At 37.9% G+C, this 20555-nt stretch overlaps 1 protein-coding gene across 2 annotated transcripts in view; it reads right to left on the reverse strand.

Moving 5' to 3' along the window:
* LOC308199627 (uncharacterized protein) overlaps positions 1 to 20555 on the reverse strand; it is a 209103-nt gene that overhangs the window by 82085 nt on the left and 106463 nt on the right. Inside the window, exon 5 of one of the 2 annotated variants that reach the window (XM_080604061.1) lies at positions 5958 to 6087. The exons of the other annotated variant lie outside the window; for it this stretch is intronic. The gene's annotated coding sequence lies outside the window, so the exon portion shown is untranslated. The remainder of the gene's footprint in view (positions 1 to 5957; positions 6088 to 20555) is intronic. 2 annotated transcript variants of the gene reach the window in all.

Genomic DNA, 20555 nt, shown 5'->3' on the forward strand with positions numbered 1-20555 from the left:
AACAGGACTGATGACTACAGTTTGTGTTTTCCAACCATTTTCTCCAGGGGTGTGTGTTTATGTGTGTGTATACACACACAGGGTGAGAGAAACAGGGAATGGCCACAAGCTCCTGGCTCTTGCTACTGTAAAAGGGAAAGCTGAGAAAGGGCAAGAACGGCAGCACTTAGATCGCGCAGGCAAAGGAGGTGTCTGTGCTATCGCACTGGAGTGCACTTGCTGTAGCCAAGGATTCAGCACAATTCTCAGACAGATTTTTGGAAATGCATATAAATTCAGAGGAGATATTTAAACCTGTAAACAGGATATAAAAACCATGGAAAATCAATCATCTCCTGTATGAGTTTCAGCAACTACTACACAAGTTTGGTCTGTCATAGGGGAACTATGCACTGGGACAGCTGAGTTCACAATTACCCATTTATAAAATGTGCTTCATAGGAAACACTTCTTAAGCTAAATATGAGTAACTATAGCTTGAATTAAGATATTTTTTGTTTGAAAAAGTGTTAGCATTCTCCTGATGACAGAATACTTAGCATCTCCTGTGATCAGCCTTAAGTTACTTAGAGGAGCCTAACTCCACTTGTCGCAAATACATGTCTACTGTGACACGAGAACTGTGTTTTGATAAAGCAATTGGAAAACAATCTGTTTGTCTGGAATAATAAATTACAAGTGCTGTAGTGCATTTAACATGCAATTGATATGCACCACAGAATGCTCTGCCCACAGTAAGAGATCCAATGAAGAAAGTAGTTGGACATAGACACTGTAATCTCTAATGGAAGGGAAGAAATGTCGTTTACAACATGTACAATATGTAACGTACAACTGGTCAAATCAGTGCTGACAAATACATTTGCTGACAAACTCAGCCCTTTTTCCAATTACCAGCTCTTTCCAAACAGACTACTGTTGTGTTTTTTTATTGTAATTGTGGAACAGACAATTGAAGTGCCTGAGCCAAAGCCCCAGATTCTCATCAGCTTCACTAGGCTATGGGAAAGGGCTGTAGACGAACAAACTATTTGAAGAATTTGTGAAATATTTACTTGGACTGTTTCACCCCTGTTATTTATGCTGTGTTACTGGTCATTCAAGCAATACACATTGTGTTGTTGTTTCCAGCCTAAATATATGAAATTTTTTAATCATGGTATTAACTCTACAACTTCTTGAGCAGGGGAAATGGAGAGGGAGGTGCCGGTCTCATCTCTCTGGTAACCAATAATAGGATGTGAGGGAAGGTTCAGGCTGGACATTAGGAAAATTTGTTTACCATGAGGGTGGTCAAACACCGGAACGGGCTTCCTAACAAGGTGGTTGATGCCCCATACCTGTCAGTGCTCAAGAAGCATTTGGATAATGCTCTCAATAACATGCTTAAACTTTTGGTCAGCCCTGAAGTGGTCAGGCAGTTGGCTTTGATGATCTTTGTAGGTCCCTTCCAACTGACCTATTGCATATTAATAATTTATCAGCAAATATTTTTTACACATGAATGAATAGTCATACTCCCAGGGGAATAAAACAATGTAAAGGACAGCCATTATCCAAAAGTTTATGGAAGCACAAATATCGATGAATGGTTGATACTAAAAGACTGTATTAGTTTTGCGACATTCAGAATTCAAGACAGTGTTTGCAAGTGCAGCTTCAGACCACTCAAGAAGTCACTGTATAGGTCATTAGTCTGATGCAGAAAAAGTCCCAGAACAGACTACAGTGTAAGCTGATGCACTGCTGAAATCGCCAGTGCATCTGTCCTTCCCATGAACAGAGAGGAAATCAAACGCTGCAAATAAACACGAGTGCTTCATTTTTCAGTATCTGGAATTGTATTATCTGCCTTTACAGGGGAAAGTAGTCTGTATAATTCAACCCTACTATAGTCTGTTATGGTTAACAATAGCAATAACATATCTTTTCCAAAGTCCTGTATGAAAAATCCTTCAGAGGATTTACCATTTAATAGTGAAATTATGATACACTTACCTCTGCAGAATAACATCGCCTTTTCCTAATCCAACTGCCTTCTAATAGATTTGTTTGAGGACTCATGGGACGTGCCAGATACAGAATGATAATCTGATCCTTAGCTGCTTCTAAATGTCTTAAGCAGCATGGGTGCTGCTTGCCTCTTTCATATGAACATACCAGAAAGTTTCCCCTTGATATTTGAGCATTTTTTAAGATATTATCCATCTTTCCTATTTATAGAATATTTTTTCCTCCATCTTTGCTTTTGTCTACCAAAAGTGGGGCACTGTACAGAGCAATATAAACAACATTATGCATACTGCAGAATTACCACCTACCAAAGCTACATCATGTACGTAGATATTTTGGAGTACTTTTCTTTTTCCTTGAAATTCTCTCTCCTGAAATATATCTACCAGGTATTCAGATTATTTATATGCCATCTTGCATCAAAATCCCTTTTCAAGAAACATCCCCTACAAAGTACTTTAATGGCCCAGAAATTGCTGAGTGATTGGTTGAGGCTCTGAATAACCACAAGACACCTTGTGGCACATTAAAGATATGTTTTCCATCTCTTGATTCCTATGTTTGTTTTCCAAGTATAGAATTATAACCTTCACTACAAAGAGCATACAAACAGAATAAAACCAGTCATTTTTAACACAATAAACTTGATCTATAGACATGTTTCTGAAATTACATTAATTTGTTCATTCTTGACACTATCTCGGTAGCAGCAAGCAGTGAACGTGAAGAAAATAACATTGGTTCCAGTGTTCAGTGTGGCACATATAAACATTTGTATAAACTACCCTGAAAACTCAAGGAAAAGGGAACTGGCAAATAACTATGGGTATGATGAGCTGAGCCAAGAATGTGATTTTGGACTGTTTCCATTGTGGTTTTCACTTCAGAGTAATTTGTATGATTTGGAAAGCTAGCAATATAACTCTGTGTAGGGATGGGTTATTTAAGGTAACCTCTATGTTTAAAGGATGGGGTATTTTTATAGCTGTGGACCAAAAATGAGGTCACATGCTACAGCTACCTAGATCTTGGGAGACAGAGAATCCACTGTTCTTATTTTCTCACATTATCTTGTATAGTACAGAGACGTGTATTTTACTGTTCTTAAAATACGTAGTTATTAATATGCTAATGGCACGGCAAGCAAAACAGCAAAGCCTAATAAAATATCCCTTTAGCAGAAATACTAACTTTTCATATTCTTTACAGCTAGTGTTCACACTGAACCTCTCAGGAAATGCAGTGAGGTAGAAGCACAGGAATGTAATATTTGGAACTTTTAAAATGCATCGGACTTCAATGTATTCCCAGTTCATGTGCCAGCCCAGCCTATGTAAAATCTAGCAGATTTTCCCTGTGATAAATCTAGAACTATTATCTAGATAATAGCTAGAAATCTTTAAGATGCTAAAAGTTTAAAGTTGTGGTTAGTACATGAAAACACAGCAACTCAGTCCTCTGAGCTCATCCGTTCGTTCCTCAGCTCTAGTATTTCAGATACATTGGGCTGAAAACAGTATGCATTAAAGGACTACTATCCTTTAACCTATTTGGATGTGAATAATATTTTCTCTAGTACACACCAGATAAAATATGAAAATGTCAAACTCTCCAAAGAGTCCTGAAACTAGTAACTAAGGAATAAAGTTTTACAGTGGGATATTTTAAGGATTTAAATCCAGATCCCCATCTGTGATGAAGTTTCAATGTAGCAGAAATACCTAATTTACATCAACAAAAAATTAAATCCAGAAAAATTATGTCAATATAAACATTAAATTCTCATTTCATTCCCCACTCCTTGAAAAGAGTAAAAGACTTCCAAGATTTCTATAGGACCAATCTCACATAGTTTTGGAAATCATCCACACAAATTTAGAGAAATACTCAGAGGGTCAGCATCCTGAGACTTCTTGATGTCCCTGGCTAAAAGCCAGATGAAGAAAAAACAAACAACAAAAAGTTAAAAATGATGTAAAGGATAATCAAAGGAATGATTAAACAATATGAACTAAATAAAGCCACTGGTACTTAATAAACAAGAAACACTATCTTTGATGAAAGAAAACCCTAATAATACCGGTCTTTGGTTCTTTTTTTATCCCTATTCCCCAGAAGAGCACACATCATGGAAGCCATGGATGGGAGAAGCATGGCATGCTGGGGGCTGATGGGCCATCACACTGTATCACCATGGTATGGGTATAGTGTTGTACCCATAGGACAGACGCAGCAGGCTGCTGTACTATAGAGCCCGTCCCTGTGACGACACGAGTAACCCCCATACACACAGAGGGCAGGGTTAGAGCGTGCATGCACAAACACGGCTTGGAAGCACCTAGTCCTCTCTCTACGTCTCATAATGGGATGCCAACCTTGAGCAATGCTTCTGGTCAACTACAGGCCTGAATCTTACCACAAGGTCCCATGTATGTGATACTGCTGCAGCATCAGGGTCTGCTTCAGCTACAGGTAGGTATCTTGCTGCACTGCATGGATTTCCTCTCCAGAGCATGTCTTTAAATCATTTCACTCCACAGCTAAGTTTTTAGATACTGCTGACCATCAGGGAATTTTCCCTTAAACCTCCTTTCATTTCTCATACATTTAGTATTTGTTAATCATTTTCTCATTTGAAATTCTCTTTATTAATGTAGTTTAAGTTTGGTAATTTCCTAGATACATTGTGTTTATGTTCTGCGCAGATGCTCAGTTATCTTTCATAAGCTCTGTTAGATCTCCAGGACTGCCTCTTTTTATCATTCCCACCTGACAAGAACTGAGCAGGTTCTGGTCTTCATTAGGGCAAGCAGTTACAGTCAAAGTATGCTTTCACTACCAGATACTAACTAATGCACGTTAAACATGTTATGGACAGAAGGTGGTCTGATTTTTCCATGGGGCAAGTTAAAATCTACTGGGGAGAAAAGGATTTATGATGTTCTAGGGAATGTTTGTAGCATTTATAATAGCCTTTTCTTGATGAAGATTTTACTACGTACTTGAACTGGATTGCTTAACTGGTACTTAAGACTGTAGGGTTTCCTCTGGAATACAACTTTAGTTTCATCTTGGATAAATTATTGAAATTGCTTTTTATAGCAAAAGAAAGAGTTCTGCTAATACAAAAACCAGCTGAGAAAAATTTTCTGCCAGTGGAGTGTTATCAAAGATACACAAAAACAACACTACTAGACAGGCAGAGCAGAATGTGCTGTGCCAGGCACAGCAGCATCCTTTACCCCTCTTGCTGTGTGGCAATGCCACGTGATCAGGACTCAACACAGAAGACAGACCAAAGTCCTTGTAATCCTTCTAGAAGGCTCTTGATATCATCTGTGACAAGGGAAAATGAGATTTGTGGATAATCTCAGCTCATCTTAGCTCCAAATGCCCACAAGGAAAATGTGACTGCAACCTGCACATCTCATGCACACAATAGGCCCCCTTGTCTTTTGTTCCTTTCTGGAATCATGTAGCTCAGGCAAAAGTAGAAACACAGGGATGGTATCTGGTCTACTAGACCTTTATTTCTGTTCTTGCACTTGTAAGAGCCATTTTTTTTCCCCGATTCACCCACCAGTGGGCTGTGTAGGTCTCTGCTAATAAACGGGAAAAAAACAAACAAACAAAAAACAACAAAAATAGTTCTGTGATTAGAGTAGTTGTGATTAGAAATTTTCTGTATGTCAACATGGAGCAACATGTCTGCACCTTGGCTGTTTGCCCTAGAGGCTTATACCAGTGGTTATCACAAGCCTTTCATTTCCAAAGCTGGCACAGGACCGGCCAGAAAATAAGCCAAACTGCCCAGAAACAGGCAGAATCTTACAACCTGTGAAGCAACACAACAGCAAGGGGATGTGGTGCTGCCTTCTCTTCTTCACCCCCCTCCTCTCCCCGAGTCAATAAACGACAAGAAGAAAAAGAACAGACTGTCAAACCTGAATGGAAGAGACGATTCAGTAGTTAAGCTCTGATCTCCATGTTCACTGAAAGTCCTCCATTTTTTTTTCTTTTTTTTTAAGGAACGTTTCCCTGTTCTTACATAACCTTCGACACTGCTGCAGCAGGCTAAGTGAGGGAACAAGATTAACAGATACGAGATATTTTTACTGCTTCACCCAAAGATTCACAGAATTTTCTGGGAATTTTAACACTTATACAAACCAACATATGATTCTTCATGTTGCTATCAGTGCTATGAGAGAATCCTGCATAGCCTCCAAGTTGTACTGAACAATTTTACATAATTAGCATCCTTCTTCAAACTAATAAATTTGCTAAATTGTTTTTGATAGAAACTAAAGCGCTATTATTAAGTATCTGCAAAATAATAAGGTTATCAAAGTGGAAGTCATTAAACTGCCATTCCTACTGACTGTTGTGTGTTACCACCAACTTAGATATGCCAAATGGTTTCTAAGTTAACTTACAGGAAACATATTTGCATGAATTAGCACAGTTTATGTGATCAAGGAAGAAGATCAGTGAACCATAACGAATATGGTCAATATCTGGTCCAAAATATGATACCTATTTATCTAAATGCAATATTTAGATTTCATTTTACTGCATCTCTTCCTCTTCCCCTCCTTTTAATAAGCATTTATTAAAAATTATGCTACTGTAAAAAGTGTATGTATTATTTTTAAATGAACTCTGATTACAACACTGGTAACCACTGCTCCTCTAATACGATTTTCTTGCCTCACTACCATGAAGGATCCACTATCCAGCAAGTCTTCCAAACAATCACTGTCTTCAGCTCACAAGAAGCCCACTGCAGATGGGAAAATCAGCAGCATTTTCCCACACTACTACAGCTCCATTGAAGTAGAAGCTGAAGGTGTGATACCAGCCTCTCTACAGTCAGATGGAGCTTCAACTGTAAAACACACGTCCCAGACCATGATAAAAATCCTTTTTCTTCTCTATAACAGCTGTAATAATGTCAGAGCTCCTCAGATATGGAAAATATTTTTTTTTTCCTCTAGTGGAGGGAAAACAGCAAAAAGCCCTGTAACGTAGAGTATCATGGGATACTAGAGTAAGCCTAGGATTCAACAGTGCAAACCACAGGATGAAATTTCTTGGGCCATTTATAAAGGTCAGCATTTCGAAGTCTTCTGCCATGCATTTGGCACCAAAATCAAATGTGATCCACAGCCACATCTGCGTGATTTCGCTAATGGCACTGAAGCTCTGACACTCCCTGCTCAGTGCTGAAACCTCGTGCAGAGACTTGCACTCCACCCAGAACAGTTCTGCATGGGAATGCTTTCTGCAAATGAAAACAGTAATGCTCGTGCGGGTCCATCAGCAATGCTCTGCTATCATGTGTCCAAGACCAGGATCCTTGGCTTTCATTGACCTTAAGAGTGTCGCCAGCACTCATACAGGCATCTGAATCTGCGGTAAGAAGAACAAGACCACCTTGACACTAGATAGGAAAAACCCTGCCTCAGAGAGAGGTCCCCTACTGTAAATCATAAAAACATGAAAGTTCCCAATTTCCTCAGTTTTCTGTTTCCAGACTAATTCTCAAAGTACTTTACTGTATATTTTACTCTGTTGTTACTCATAATATTCAAAGGTGTCTTCCTTTGAGCACCCACTTCAAGATACAGGTCTGAGTTTTGAAGGAGGCATGCTCCGCACTTCACAGGACCTCACTGGGGGGAACTGTATTTAGACATAAAACACATGAACATATCCCTAGCTACTAACCTGGAAATTTAAACCACAAAAAAAGGTGCCCACACATATAGATCTTAAAAAACTCCTTATTACAAAAACTCCATGTTTCCAAATGTAGAATATAACAGAGGATTAAGCAAATTTACCAATAAATCTGAGTGTAATCATTCCTGTGCAAGAGAAAAAAAAACTCTACACATTTGACCTACTTACACACATTATCAGATATTTGAGAGCAAATCAAGAATTTGTTATGAGACATGCAATCTTTGGAGCCAAAGTGGTCACTGGTGAACAGTAAAAACCTAATAATTTCCATATTTATTAAATAATCTATTGCTATTTACTCCAGAAATCATTGCACACAAAAATTGAAAACAACGTGAGAAATCCTGGTGTCTGCTGCTATCCCCATTTGTTATTCTACAAGGAAAAAAAATATAAACTAACAAAAATTGAAAAGATTAGCTTTTTTTACTTTGCTACTGGAATAATACAGATAAAATTATTATAATAAGAAGAAAAACACAATTCAGCTTCTGTTTATCCTTTTCTCTTTTTTCCCCTCTTACTGTCACTCTTTCCAGGATTTCTTGTTTTCAACAAAAAGAAGGAAAGGTTACTTTATAGAGGAAAGAGAAACAGGAAAGGAAGGATAAGAAATAACAACGAAAGGGAAGATTATACACATCTTTACCTGTTACCAGTCAAAATAAAAGTGTTTTTCATTTTTGTGTTATTTTTCTCTAGTACTTCATAATAGTCCCTATCTGGTCTGTTCTAGCCTCAGCTTACACCCAATTTCTATTAGCATCATTATGTATATGTGCTTACGTCAAAAGAAGAATACACTTCACATTGTCAATTCTCAAGAACCCGACAACAGATTTAACTGAAAAAAACTTGGAAAGGCTTCTCTAAGCCCCATAAAAGTTTATAAAGGATAATAAACAAAAAAAGAATAGCATACCTGAAAATATTTCTTTTCAGCAATAGGAGGCCTAAATAAATTATACCAGTGAACAAAAGAGGACTAGAAAATCTTCACAAGGTGCAAATAGTAAAACTGCATATAATATTAAGCTATTGCATTAAAAGGCAAGCAGCTAAAAGTAGCCCAGAGAGCTTTCGGATATTTACAGGATAACTTAGTCTTCTTATGAAAGATGGTGGGGAATTAAGATGTTGCAATTTTCATGCAGAACTAGCCAGAATTCCAACTCATGTCCTGCATAGTCTTTTCAAAGTTTGTTTGAAGTTTTACATTCTTTGTTTCTTAATTTTGTCTTCTGTGTTATAGAAGAAATTTTCTCACATTATCAACGTACATTAACATATCCAAAATATATTCAAGTCCATGGAAAAATGAATAGAATACAGCTGTTGATGAGCAGGAGACTACAATTAACCAGATGCATAGCATATCCCTATAGCACATCTAAAGCATCTCACCGATACATGAAAAGTAAGCATCTCATTTGCTTATGAGGCCATCAGCCTCCATGGAGTTACAGCAAGTTAAACTAACTGAGGATCTGTTCTTCAGATTTTCAAGAGGTTATCACAGAGCCTTTCTTTAGAAGTCCAGGCTTACTTGATTTTTTAGCCATTTTTAACTAATTCCCTGAACACGTTTCAGAAGCAACAAATACTAACAAAACAGAGCGTAGAGTTGAACTAATCATTTTCAATTCTTTTAGGTAAGCTAAGAACTTTACCTCAGATCACAGCAGAACCTTTAACATTTCTAATACATAAAGACACCGTCAAAAAACCTGTTTCTGAATATTAACTGTCAGGATGCTTTGAGACATTAACCACAGAAAAAGGCTGTAGAGTTGAATGAAAGATATTGATACATCTAAAGTGGAGAGTTCTAGAAGCATTTACAGTTTCATACTACTTTTGATTGAATAAAGTGCTTCCTCTGATTATATTTTCATAAAGATAAAGAATAGGAATGAGAAACAAAGTTCACACAAGCCAAGATTTTTTTTCCACAAAGATTTCCCTAAGTAAACCATGCCAAAGAGTTACAACATCAAAATTTAACTGAAATATCTTTGCCCTTCTTCCATTCCCTGCATAAACAGAAATATTTGAAAGGAAGCAGTGGTTCAAAACACTATTTAGGGCTACAAATTACATTTTCACAATCACAAGCTGTACACAAGACTAACACTATTCTAAGACAAAGTTTTTGCAAGAGGCCTATGCACACATTGCACCTTAATCTTCACCTGGAGACAGTGACCTTTAGGACTAAAAATTTAACAACGAGCCAAACTTAGGCCTCTCAAGTACTAGGTAGTTACCTACACCTTGTAGCAAGTCTAAAAACTCAGCTCAAATTTCAGAACCTAATATCTTCTACTCATCTATTACCTCATCCTGAAAGCACCTAACTTTCCTGCAAATGCTATTTTTTACTACTAATTGCTTTGATCCATGATCCAAGCTATGCAAGTTTTGACATGGCTATAGCTATGCTCTTTTCCTACTTACTAGACATATCAGCAGAAATCTTGCCTTTTCCAGTCTATCACTACCTTCCACCTAGGAGTTTACCTAATGTGACTCATAGAGAAAACAGTTCTGCAAGCTAACTGAAATGCTCATCTTCCCCCTTCCTACAGACACATCAAGAGAAGTCTCTACTCACAGGACCCTCAGATATCCCAGGGTAGGGTCCTCTCAGGCCATCCTACTAAACCTAGGTTTCTTTCAATGTTCAATCTACCCTGCATGAGTTGTTAATTAGAAAATAAAGCTTGCTCTAAAGCATTTTAGCTGCAGCCCACTCAGTATAAGCGAAGCACTGCAATCACAGAGAACTCAACTTGATTTCAGCAGTATGCAGATGATACTCCAGGGAAAAAATAGATAATAGCCTTCCAACAGCAAGTCATACTTCAATAAAATGACAATTTCTGGAGAGAAGGTATAATTTTGTCAAAACTTCAGGAAGGAAGAATTCAAAGACATTATCACTATAAACTGGTAACATTTCATTTCAGTTGTAAACTCCTGCATTTGTGCTACAAACAAAACTGATTGAATCTAACTGGAATATTAAGAAGGTTTTTTTTTTGTTTTGTTTTGTGTTTTTTTTTTTTACTCATTTAGAATGAAACTAGATTTTGAAGACTCCAAATTTACAGCAGGTACAAAGTCACGGCCTTGACTTGCTCCTTATTACAGGATTGGCACACAGAGAAAGCAAACTATGGGCTTAAACAGGTTTCCAGTGAGATTCAATTTCTGTAAGTTTTTCTCATTACACAAATACCTAATTTCCCTCTAATCTAAGTTAACAGAGGTAGCTGGTTACAAAAATCTAAGTGCACATTAATAGATTCGGTAAAGGTAGTGACGTCTGTACCTGCAAAGGTCTACCTCTATCACTCACCACAATGTAGTTATTAGCTAAAGATACTTTCTCATGTCATTACCTCAGAGAAAAGCCATACTGTAACCAGAAGCTGCTAAAATTTGTTAAATGATTAAAAGCTCAGTAATAGAAGTTGTGACAGACAGAGACAGTCAAGCAAGCTCATCATTATAACAGTGCTGTGTCCTCACATGCCATATAAGATTGGCACATTTTTTCAACACAAAATTGCAAACACAAGCAAATCTGTAAGAGCTCTCATGATTCTCAGTGCAGGAAAAATCAGAAAATAAACTCCATGCAACAGCTTGAACAGCATCAAAAATTCTTATTGGTATGGGTGCCCAAACAAAGCCTGTGTTGTATTATGTGTACATGGAGCAAGCAAGGGGGTCATAATTAAAAATTGCAGTACAAGCTAAGGAGGTGAAAGTGTTACGTATAGTGTGTTTCCTTATCAGTTGCAAACAGGAAAAAAAAAAAAGTCCTCATGAAGTTTGTCCCTGTCAGGACAGAAGCACAATGTAACTCAGATGACAGGTATTTGCCACAAGAACTCCCACATCCATCTTCAAATAAACATCTTCCATGTAACTGGGTAAAGCAGAAACCAGACATTTTGCACAGTTTGGAAGTTGACCCTTGCTAGGAAATGCCCAGGGTAATAAATTCAGTATGCTTTGAAAACTTCTGATATATCTGTCATCAATTTGTGTTAGTCATTCTAACACAATAGGAAACAAATCACTTTTGACTTGGGACTTCTGTAATTCATATGATGCAAAACTCAAAAGTAAAATTAAATTATTAAAAGTTACAAAAGAAACTGAGAGGAAATTGAAGTTTAGAAAAGAGAGTAAGAACAGTATCTTTCCACAAAGTATTTCATTAAGTGTCTTTGTGCTGTCTGTTCTCTGGTACTGTGGTCTGTGTGTCAGTATTGATTAGGATTCCCATTTTTCTATGTTTAAATTCAGAACTAATTAATTTGTGGTGAGATTTACTCCAAGAGCACTCAGAGACCCTGTGCAGAAAAGCTACTTGAGGCACCAACCTTATCGTCACAGCCAAGCTCTCTGTACATTGCTTGTTTGGTCAGCTTGCAAGATATGAACAAGATGCAGACTGGCTCTGGACAAGTGGCACTGATGTTCTGATGCTGGTTCCAGCTTTTACATTGATTTCTGGCTTCAGTAAACAGGCAAAGGGCAGCAAACCTGCCCTAAGCTCATTTCATGGCACATGGATTTAATTTCCTCATCCTCTTCTTTACACCACTTAAAGAGGAGCACTGTCTCATTGTATTCTTTTCTTCCTACCATTAATATTGTCCTGGTTTAATTGCATAGAAACATCTTCATTGTTTTGATGGTACAAGTGCCACTTCTTTATGAATATAGACTTCCCTGCACATTGAGATAATTTACCCTTTACGCGTGCTTGGTTTGACTGTTTCTTGTTTAAATAATTAAAAATTACCTGAACACATCCAATCAGTTGATTTGTTCTTCTAAGGCTAATTAATTTAACACCAATGAGTAGAATGTTTGTTGCATTGAAACCTCAGCCCAAAGGCACTTTAGCTCTTCATATTGGCAGAACGTATTTGCCATATACTGTAAATGTTACATATACTGTAAATATTTATACATTTATACTGTAGGAGAGGACTTTCACATGACAGGAACCTCAAGATCTCTTACAAATTGCTAGGCCTAATATACTTCAATAGTATGAGCAAGTGAATGGGTAAAATAATTAGAAGATGTATCAGAATGAAACCTCAGCTCATGCAAGTCAGGATATGGACTTAGAGCCTGGAGGATCTAAATTTGTTCCCTCCCATCTTTTGTTCTCTTGCATTTTCCCCACGGGCCTGGTTATTGTCATTTCAACATTACCTAAATATAATTCATCTTTACTCAAACTTAGTATTTTAATACAGCTTTGTTTTTTCACTTCCTTGGAGAGTATTACTGAAAAAAAAAAAAACACTATAGGATATACAAACTTGATTTATATCCTAGTAATCTAGTAATTGCTGAATAATATTGGGACAGAATAATAATGTAGCCTAAGCAGCATTGGCCCTTATATTCACTTTTCATTTAAAAATAAAACTTGCCCACTAAAAATTAAACAGAAGATATGAAAATCCCATTTGAGCATATGAATCTGTGCTCACATGTAGCTATATATCTTCCACAGAATGCATGTATATACCTACAGGAATCTTGCAATTCCTCACCATGTCTGGGTTGTAGCAGTTAAGAAGCAGAGGAAAAAAAAAAAGTAAAAAGAACACAAAGAAGGCTAATTAAACATGGCATGAAAAGAGATCTACCAACAATATTCAAATCAACGGTGCAAGAACATTGCTCATAAGCAACTGATACACTGCAATATGCCCACAGAACACGTTTGTTGAATAAAGAACAAACTAAGCCTGCTTACAGATGAGTTACAAACAGAGAAACAGACCCAAATCCATGGTATTGCTCACTGATGTATACTCCATTTTACGCCAGAGAAACTACCAGTAGAGTACTAAATAAGCAAAGGGGTGCTCTATATTCTTAATCTTCTAGTTATGGGTTAAATCATGCACATGATGCATTCTCCCAAGAGAAGGACTTAAGATCATAATTCAGAGCTGAAGACTATGCGTCATTGTGATGGGACGTGCTGGCAGTGCTGCAGGTTCCCTAGAAAGCACCTGTGTCTCTGCACTGACAGAAGACGGGGTACCACAGCAGGAAGCCGAGCACTTTCCTATTGCCTAGCCCTGTGGAGTCAAGTTTGCATCTGAGCTTTTTTACCTTTGAAGCTAGAAGACTTACACCTCAAGAAGACAACTTTATAGTCAAAACATCTCCTTACATGCACTCTTCTGTTTCCACTTTCTGTAGAAGGAGCCCAGACCATCAGCTTTCAGGTCTTTAAAGGTAGCTGAGAGAAATTCCACTTTGATAACCTTCCGAAGACCTTATTTGCAGCAGCATTGCGCATCACAGGTTCATGGCTCGTATCTATTTACTTCTTAGCATCACACTGCCGTCCATGCTGACTAGGATAAAACTTTAGACTCCTTAACCTTATTTGAGATCAAGTATATCATGAGCAGCTTGATTTAGGAAATGCTATTGCATAATACTGAGACTCATTTTTCACTGTCTGTGAACAGCAAGAATAGTTTTTATTGTATTGGATACCCAAACCTTGATAGACGTAAATGTGGGGTTTTGTTGCTCATTTTTTCTTCAAAGTCCATACTCAGCTTGGAACTCTTTGGCTTAGTACACGCTAATGCTCAAAAAAGAATACAGAGGAAATTCAATGGAAAAAAAAAAAGCTTTTGAGACTTATTTTTCAGGTACATCTATTCAGATGCATTGTTCGAGAATAAAACTACTTTGAAAAAAGGGGAAAGAATGAGAAATAGAAGTCATTTGCAGAATTCTAATTCACCTGTGAGGGTGATCCTATTAATCAGCTTTCATATTGTTCCTGTTGACCTTTATCTGACAGTTACACTATTACTACCCTACTGCTCCTTTTAAATCTTCCTTCCTGCATCACTGAATAGGAAGAAAATAAGTAGGTTTAGAACAGGCCATGACCCCAAGTATATGAGAGACAAGTGCTGACTAATGTTGATTAATTTCCTCTGAGTCATGTTAATGTTGCTTTCCAGTCTGTCACTTCAGCTTGCAATGATGTGCACTGACTGCAATCCCAATCTGATAAAAATACTGAAGTGTAAAGTGAGGGCTTCTGTAATAACAGCCCGACTTAAAGAAAACACATCTTTCCAGGCTGAATCTTCTGTTAAGTATTCTTCACCTTCCATCAGCACTGTAAGGGCACTTTCTGGTAGTTGTGTCAACAAGGCTACAGATTATTTCTATGAATACAAACTTGAGAAAGTTCTGAAAACAAGAAATCTGGCTAAGGAAGAGTTTATACACCATAAACAGTTTTTAATTAGTTATGTCTCACTGAAACATTTTGCTTCTGCTTGCCTCATTTGCAAGACTTTCTATACATGGATGAAGCTCCATGAAGAGAGCTTACGGTACAGGTGAGCTCAGAACAAATGAAAACTAGTACTTTTAAAAATACTTCTGACTCCATAAAGTGTTTGGAATTGCATTAGTTACATTATTTCAGTCTTCAGAATAAGGCACCTACAATCTCTAAACTGCAAGAATTGAATTGCCACAATGTAAGGTGACAAAAAATCTCATGCACCAACTAGGAGGACATAACTGCTCCTTGCAAGGTCTGATGCACATGACTCAACTATAAGAAAGCATTTCACTTCTATCATGATCCACAAATTGAAGCCTTGCCCTTGGGTGCCAACATCAGTTGTTTCAGAGAACTTGGAAGGAAACAACAGCCTTATTTAAGCAGTCTTCTGCCACTGGAAGAAGCCATGCCTCTTTTATTCGGAATGAGAAATCCACATTTACTGCCTCACAGCAGAGTGCCCAGGCCAGCAGCTGAGGATGGACAGAGGCACGTGCACTGAGCCCATGCACTGAAAATGGATCACAGTAGACAAAGGAAATTCAAGATCCCTGAGCTGGACTGAAGCACTTCTAAGCAAGCCAAATGGAAAGTATCTGAAGAATATCTGAAGGAATGATTTTCTCTATTTCTAAGAGATTTTGATGACCCCAGGATTACTGAACGCGTATTCCTCATAATCCCATCAATGCCATTAGACAGAAAAACCAAACATGCAAATTCCAAAGATATCCTCTACACGTTATCATTTACAAACGTTAATATTGTTGTTAAGGACCTGCATCTATGTTTAGGCACCATAGTAAAAGATCTGCAAAGTATAATTAATCTGCCATTCCCATTACATTCACTGTGAACTGATGCTGCTGCTTACCTCTGAAAACCAGATTACTTGGTCAGACTTGTACCTTTTGAGTTAGCTGTACAAATTTTAAAATGCAGTTCATCAGGTTCAGTCTTATTCCCACTGAGTTCCATGATAAACGGCTCAGAATCAATTACCTCTGTGATCCCAAACAACTGATGGTACTTAAAATCTTTCTAATCCTGCTATTTGATACAGAATACCCTTACAAAAACAAGGAACACTACCACATATTACAGAATGTGGCTATATACCTCAGTTGCGCCTTGATATTGAGCTTCTTAAACCTCAAAGGCCTTGAATCCGCTTCAGAAACACATGCAAACCAATCATGCATTCACACAGGAATATGTAAGTGTAAAATTGTCTTACGTTGGAACTGTTTCTCAAAAAGCTATCACTTTTATGCCTCATTCTGCATTCAATGCAAAATAATTGTACAGTTTGACAAAATGAGGAAGCCATTGAAAATCGAATATCTTGATCCCAGCGCCTTCCAGTCTGTATGAGAAATCTGTATCTTTATACAGTTCCTGGTTTAGAATTTATAAGATTTTCCCCTCGACACCTGAAAGTGAAATTTCCTTATTTCTTTTCTAGATCCACTTCTCCACAATCCCAAGAATGACATTCAAAAATTTGTGTTCATCAGCATGCATGTTTGTATCTATTTCTGAATATAAACATGTATACAAATATATACACATATATGACCATGAACACATACGAACCATCAGATAATACCACTAGAACGAGCATAATTCTGACTACCCATTACGCCTGTAAGGATGCAGGGAAGCCCTTCTGGTAGTGGCCATAGTACAACGTATTTACATGCAACATCTTTCCAAAACCAAAGTGATGCTGTACCCGTGGTAACTTAATTACATAGCAGTCAGATCCAAAGAAATTAGAGCTATTTTAGAAGTCATGAAAAACAAGCATAACTCAAGCTAAAAAAAGCTACCTTGAAGAAAAGAGTCACATAAAAATATGTGCTATAAAAGGTCTTTTCATTAAAAAAAAAAAAAAAAAAGCTCATTTAGACCAGAAGTAGTGTGTCTTTACTGCTCTGCCCTTAGTGGTCTGTGCTCTGCTCTGGAGCTTTTGTAGCTGGCTCAGAGCTCTTGGGTCTCACTCAGAGCTGGAGACAGCCCCATTCCTGGCACAGGGAGGGGAAAAGAAACTGCTCCCATGTCCTGTGGCTGGCAGCCTGGGTGTCCTGTCCATTAGCATGTGGCCAAGGGGGCCTTGAATCTTCCCGATTTTATTTAAGATTATGATGGAGGAGACCCCAGAATCTCTAGCATATGATTCTTTCACCCCTTGGAAGGAAATAGGACTGAATATTCCCTGCCTGTGAGGAAGTTCACCACAGAAGGAACTACTAAATTTTATCATGGGATTCCCATTTTAAATTATCAATGATTAAGTTTCACCTTTATGAGGAAATACCCAACCTCATTGAAAAAATCACCAGTGGAAAGCGGTTGCAACTTTTAAATATCTGCTATTGCTAAAATATTAATACAAGTTAGGAGATGTCTGTAGAGACAGTAGCTCTCCTTGTGTTTCTGCTCAGGCTGAGCCACTTCATCAATGGAGCTGGGTGTACAGTTCTGACAGAGACACCACACCACCAACAACGTGCCAGCACTCAGCAACTCCCCTCCATGGTGGGAGCCTGCTAGGCACTGTACAGCCACCACGCGCGCCAAGGGGTTCACAGCTTTAGCCATGAACGTGAAATTCCTGCCCTGAAAAATCAAAATGTAATTATGACATACAAGTCCAATAAATGGCATGAGAGGACCTAATTCTCGTTGTGAAACAGATGGTCACTTTTAGACCATGGCAAAAAAAAGTTTAAATAATTTTGAAGCTTTTGTTTTTAGTCAGTCATTGATCAGCACATTGAACACAGGCTCATTTTATAACCTTGTATAGAAGGCAACATCTTACCACTAGCACAGAAGTATTTTCACCTTCAGTTAAAACTACACACAAAGTTCTAATACTAGTTTTTGTTTTTAAGACTCTTTATATTCCTTTTTAAACCGCCCAGCTGTGAAGAGGTAGCGAGTAAACACTTTCAGGATGGAAAAACATTTTCTTCAGGCTATATTATGTAAACAGATGTGTGTGCAAGTATATGCCTCTATGTTTGCATATGACTGGATCTATGGTAAGTTAAACAGAAGAACCTGACCTCATCTAAACGATGATTTTTCATACACTTCCAAAAAAAACCCAAAACAACTCAGTTTCATTCTGCACATTCCTAGTGGTGGCAGGTACAAGATGACAGACATGGGGCGAAAGCTCAGTCAGACTTCCTGGCTCAAGTAATGAGGCAGTGCAAGCTGAATACTACAACCTGGTTTAGGTACACACATCAGCCAGGTGCAACCAACACTGACCTGACGCTAACGTGTAAGCCTCAGTGAAGTTCCTGGTGTCTGTTGATTCACCCACTTGTTCTCTTCTCCACATCCTTGTTTCTTTGACTTGGGCAGTGGTATTCATATTGCTTAGGCCAGCAACGTTGCAAGCTGTTGGATGCACCTTGCCACATCCACATAGCCAGCTATAGGGCATAGTATCCTAACTGGTGGCAACTGAAAAGCTCCCATCAGCTAAACTGAAGCTGTATCTAACCCTCCATCTTCAAGGAAGAATCTGTGCAGCCACCATCAGATGGTGAGTTTCTCACCAGACATCAACACCTGCTTTTGATATTGCTGGTAATTCAAATTCAACCCTTTTTTTTTTTTTAAATTTAAAAGACTTCTTAATGCAGTCCTCCAGCATTTTCTGTTTACTATGAGCTATGTGTATGCATGTCATGTGTCATGAATGTGAAAATATGCATATGATCACTTTGGCAAGGCTTACCAGATACAGATGAAACCCTAGAAAAAGAAAATTAGATACCTAAATCTATATTAGCATGAAGCTAAGTACTAGGATTCATGTGACAAAAGCCAGGCCAAGCAGCCTAGAGGCAGATATTATTTCTCCTGCTCAGCCCAAGGTGCTTCCGGGAGGAACTGTAAGCACTCTCAGCTGTGCAGAATCTGAGATGTCCAGATACTCCTCTAGTCTGGGAGCTAACCTGCTCAGTAACAGTCCCTGAATATATTTAATGTTAAATGCCATGTTAAAGTCATTCTTTTTGAGTTTTTGTTTGGTTATTTTTTTAAAGGGTATACAGCAAATCTGCCATGTACAAATGCAATTTTCATAGATACCAAAGTAAGTAAAGGATTAATCCAGAGGAACTAGTGTGATTATTTTGGCAAATAGTATACAACCGAAGAATAGTTTTTAAATACAAGATGAATTTAGTAAATTTTTAAACTATAAAAAGTTTCAAATAATCTTTCTTAAAAAAGTTTTAAAAGGGTAAAGCAATATGAAGATGGAATGAAATACATAGTTTTGGGACAAATAAAGTGTTTCAAGTCAACTCAAAGCACTTCCAAGGCCAAAACAAAACTATCCAGCATTCCCATAACACCCATGAATAACACTGAAATGTGTGTGGTTTATAAACAGAAATAAATTTGCAAAATGTGACACCTCACTATTCTGAATCCATCACCTTGATTTACAAATTGTAAAATTGCACTGGTGTTTTATCTAGAACTGTATTTGCATTCAGTTTCAATGCAACTTTCACTGGAAGAACTTGAAGACCTTATTATAACATAACACAAAATGGAAAAAAACAAGCCTGAGTGAGCTTCAGAAAGATATTTTTAACGCAAAATAAGACTAATGTTTTACGAGGGCCTAAAAGCCAGTCCTGCCTCACTCTCTGACTGCCTGTTAGGGCTTTACTCTGGACTGCTAGTGAGAAACATTACTCTTAACAGCTACTCATGAAACTGAGCACACCTAATATTTAGCCTCAGAAGCTCTCACTGCACCCACAAAAGCTGTAACCATGTAAGGGTATGGAACAGCATCAATCCACCAAAAGCCTACTGCCACTGCTGCCGTCCAATACAAGGAAGTGAAAAATACTACGAGTCCTAGATGGAAAGCAATAAGGTGTCAGGACTGGTTGGAAGACCATGGAACAAGACAGGGATTAACCGGAGGCACAGGGTAGAGCGCAGACAACTGTGGGGTGTAAGTATAGAAGGAGATGCATCTCCGTGTGCCTCTGAAAATGGACATTTTATTTCACGGCATTCTAAAAGCAAGTTCCTGCCAATACAAAGTACGAACAAAACATAGATTGCTCATATTTCAGGAATACCTAGATAAACTACAGCTTGCATTTAAACAAGTGGTTCTAGAAAAGCCAGCCTCCATTCCCATAAAATGAAAGTATCAGTGGCAAAATAGAAGTTACTATAAAGATGGCATATGGTAAAAAGGAGGAGTTTAAAAGAAAATGCTGTTAGGAAACAAATGGATTGTCTAGGGAACAGCAGTCTGAACTCTGTTATAACATGTCGTGATACACCAGTGTGAAGTTCATCACAGAAGTCCAGACCCATGCACCACTATTAATTAAAAAAAAAAAAAAGAAAATGAAACTCT

The sequence above is a fragment of the Anser brachyrhynchus genome (assembly GCF_964034855.1).
Source record: "Anser brachyrhynchus genome assembly, chromosome: 9".
Classification (NCBI taxonomy): domain Eukaryota; kingdom Metazoa; phylum Chordata; class Aves; order Anseriformes; family Anatidae; genus Anser; species Anser brachyrhynchus.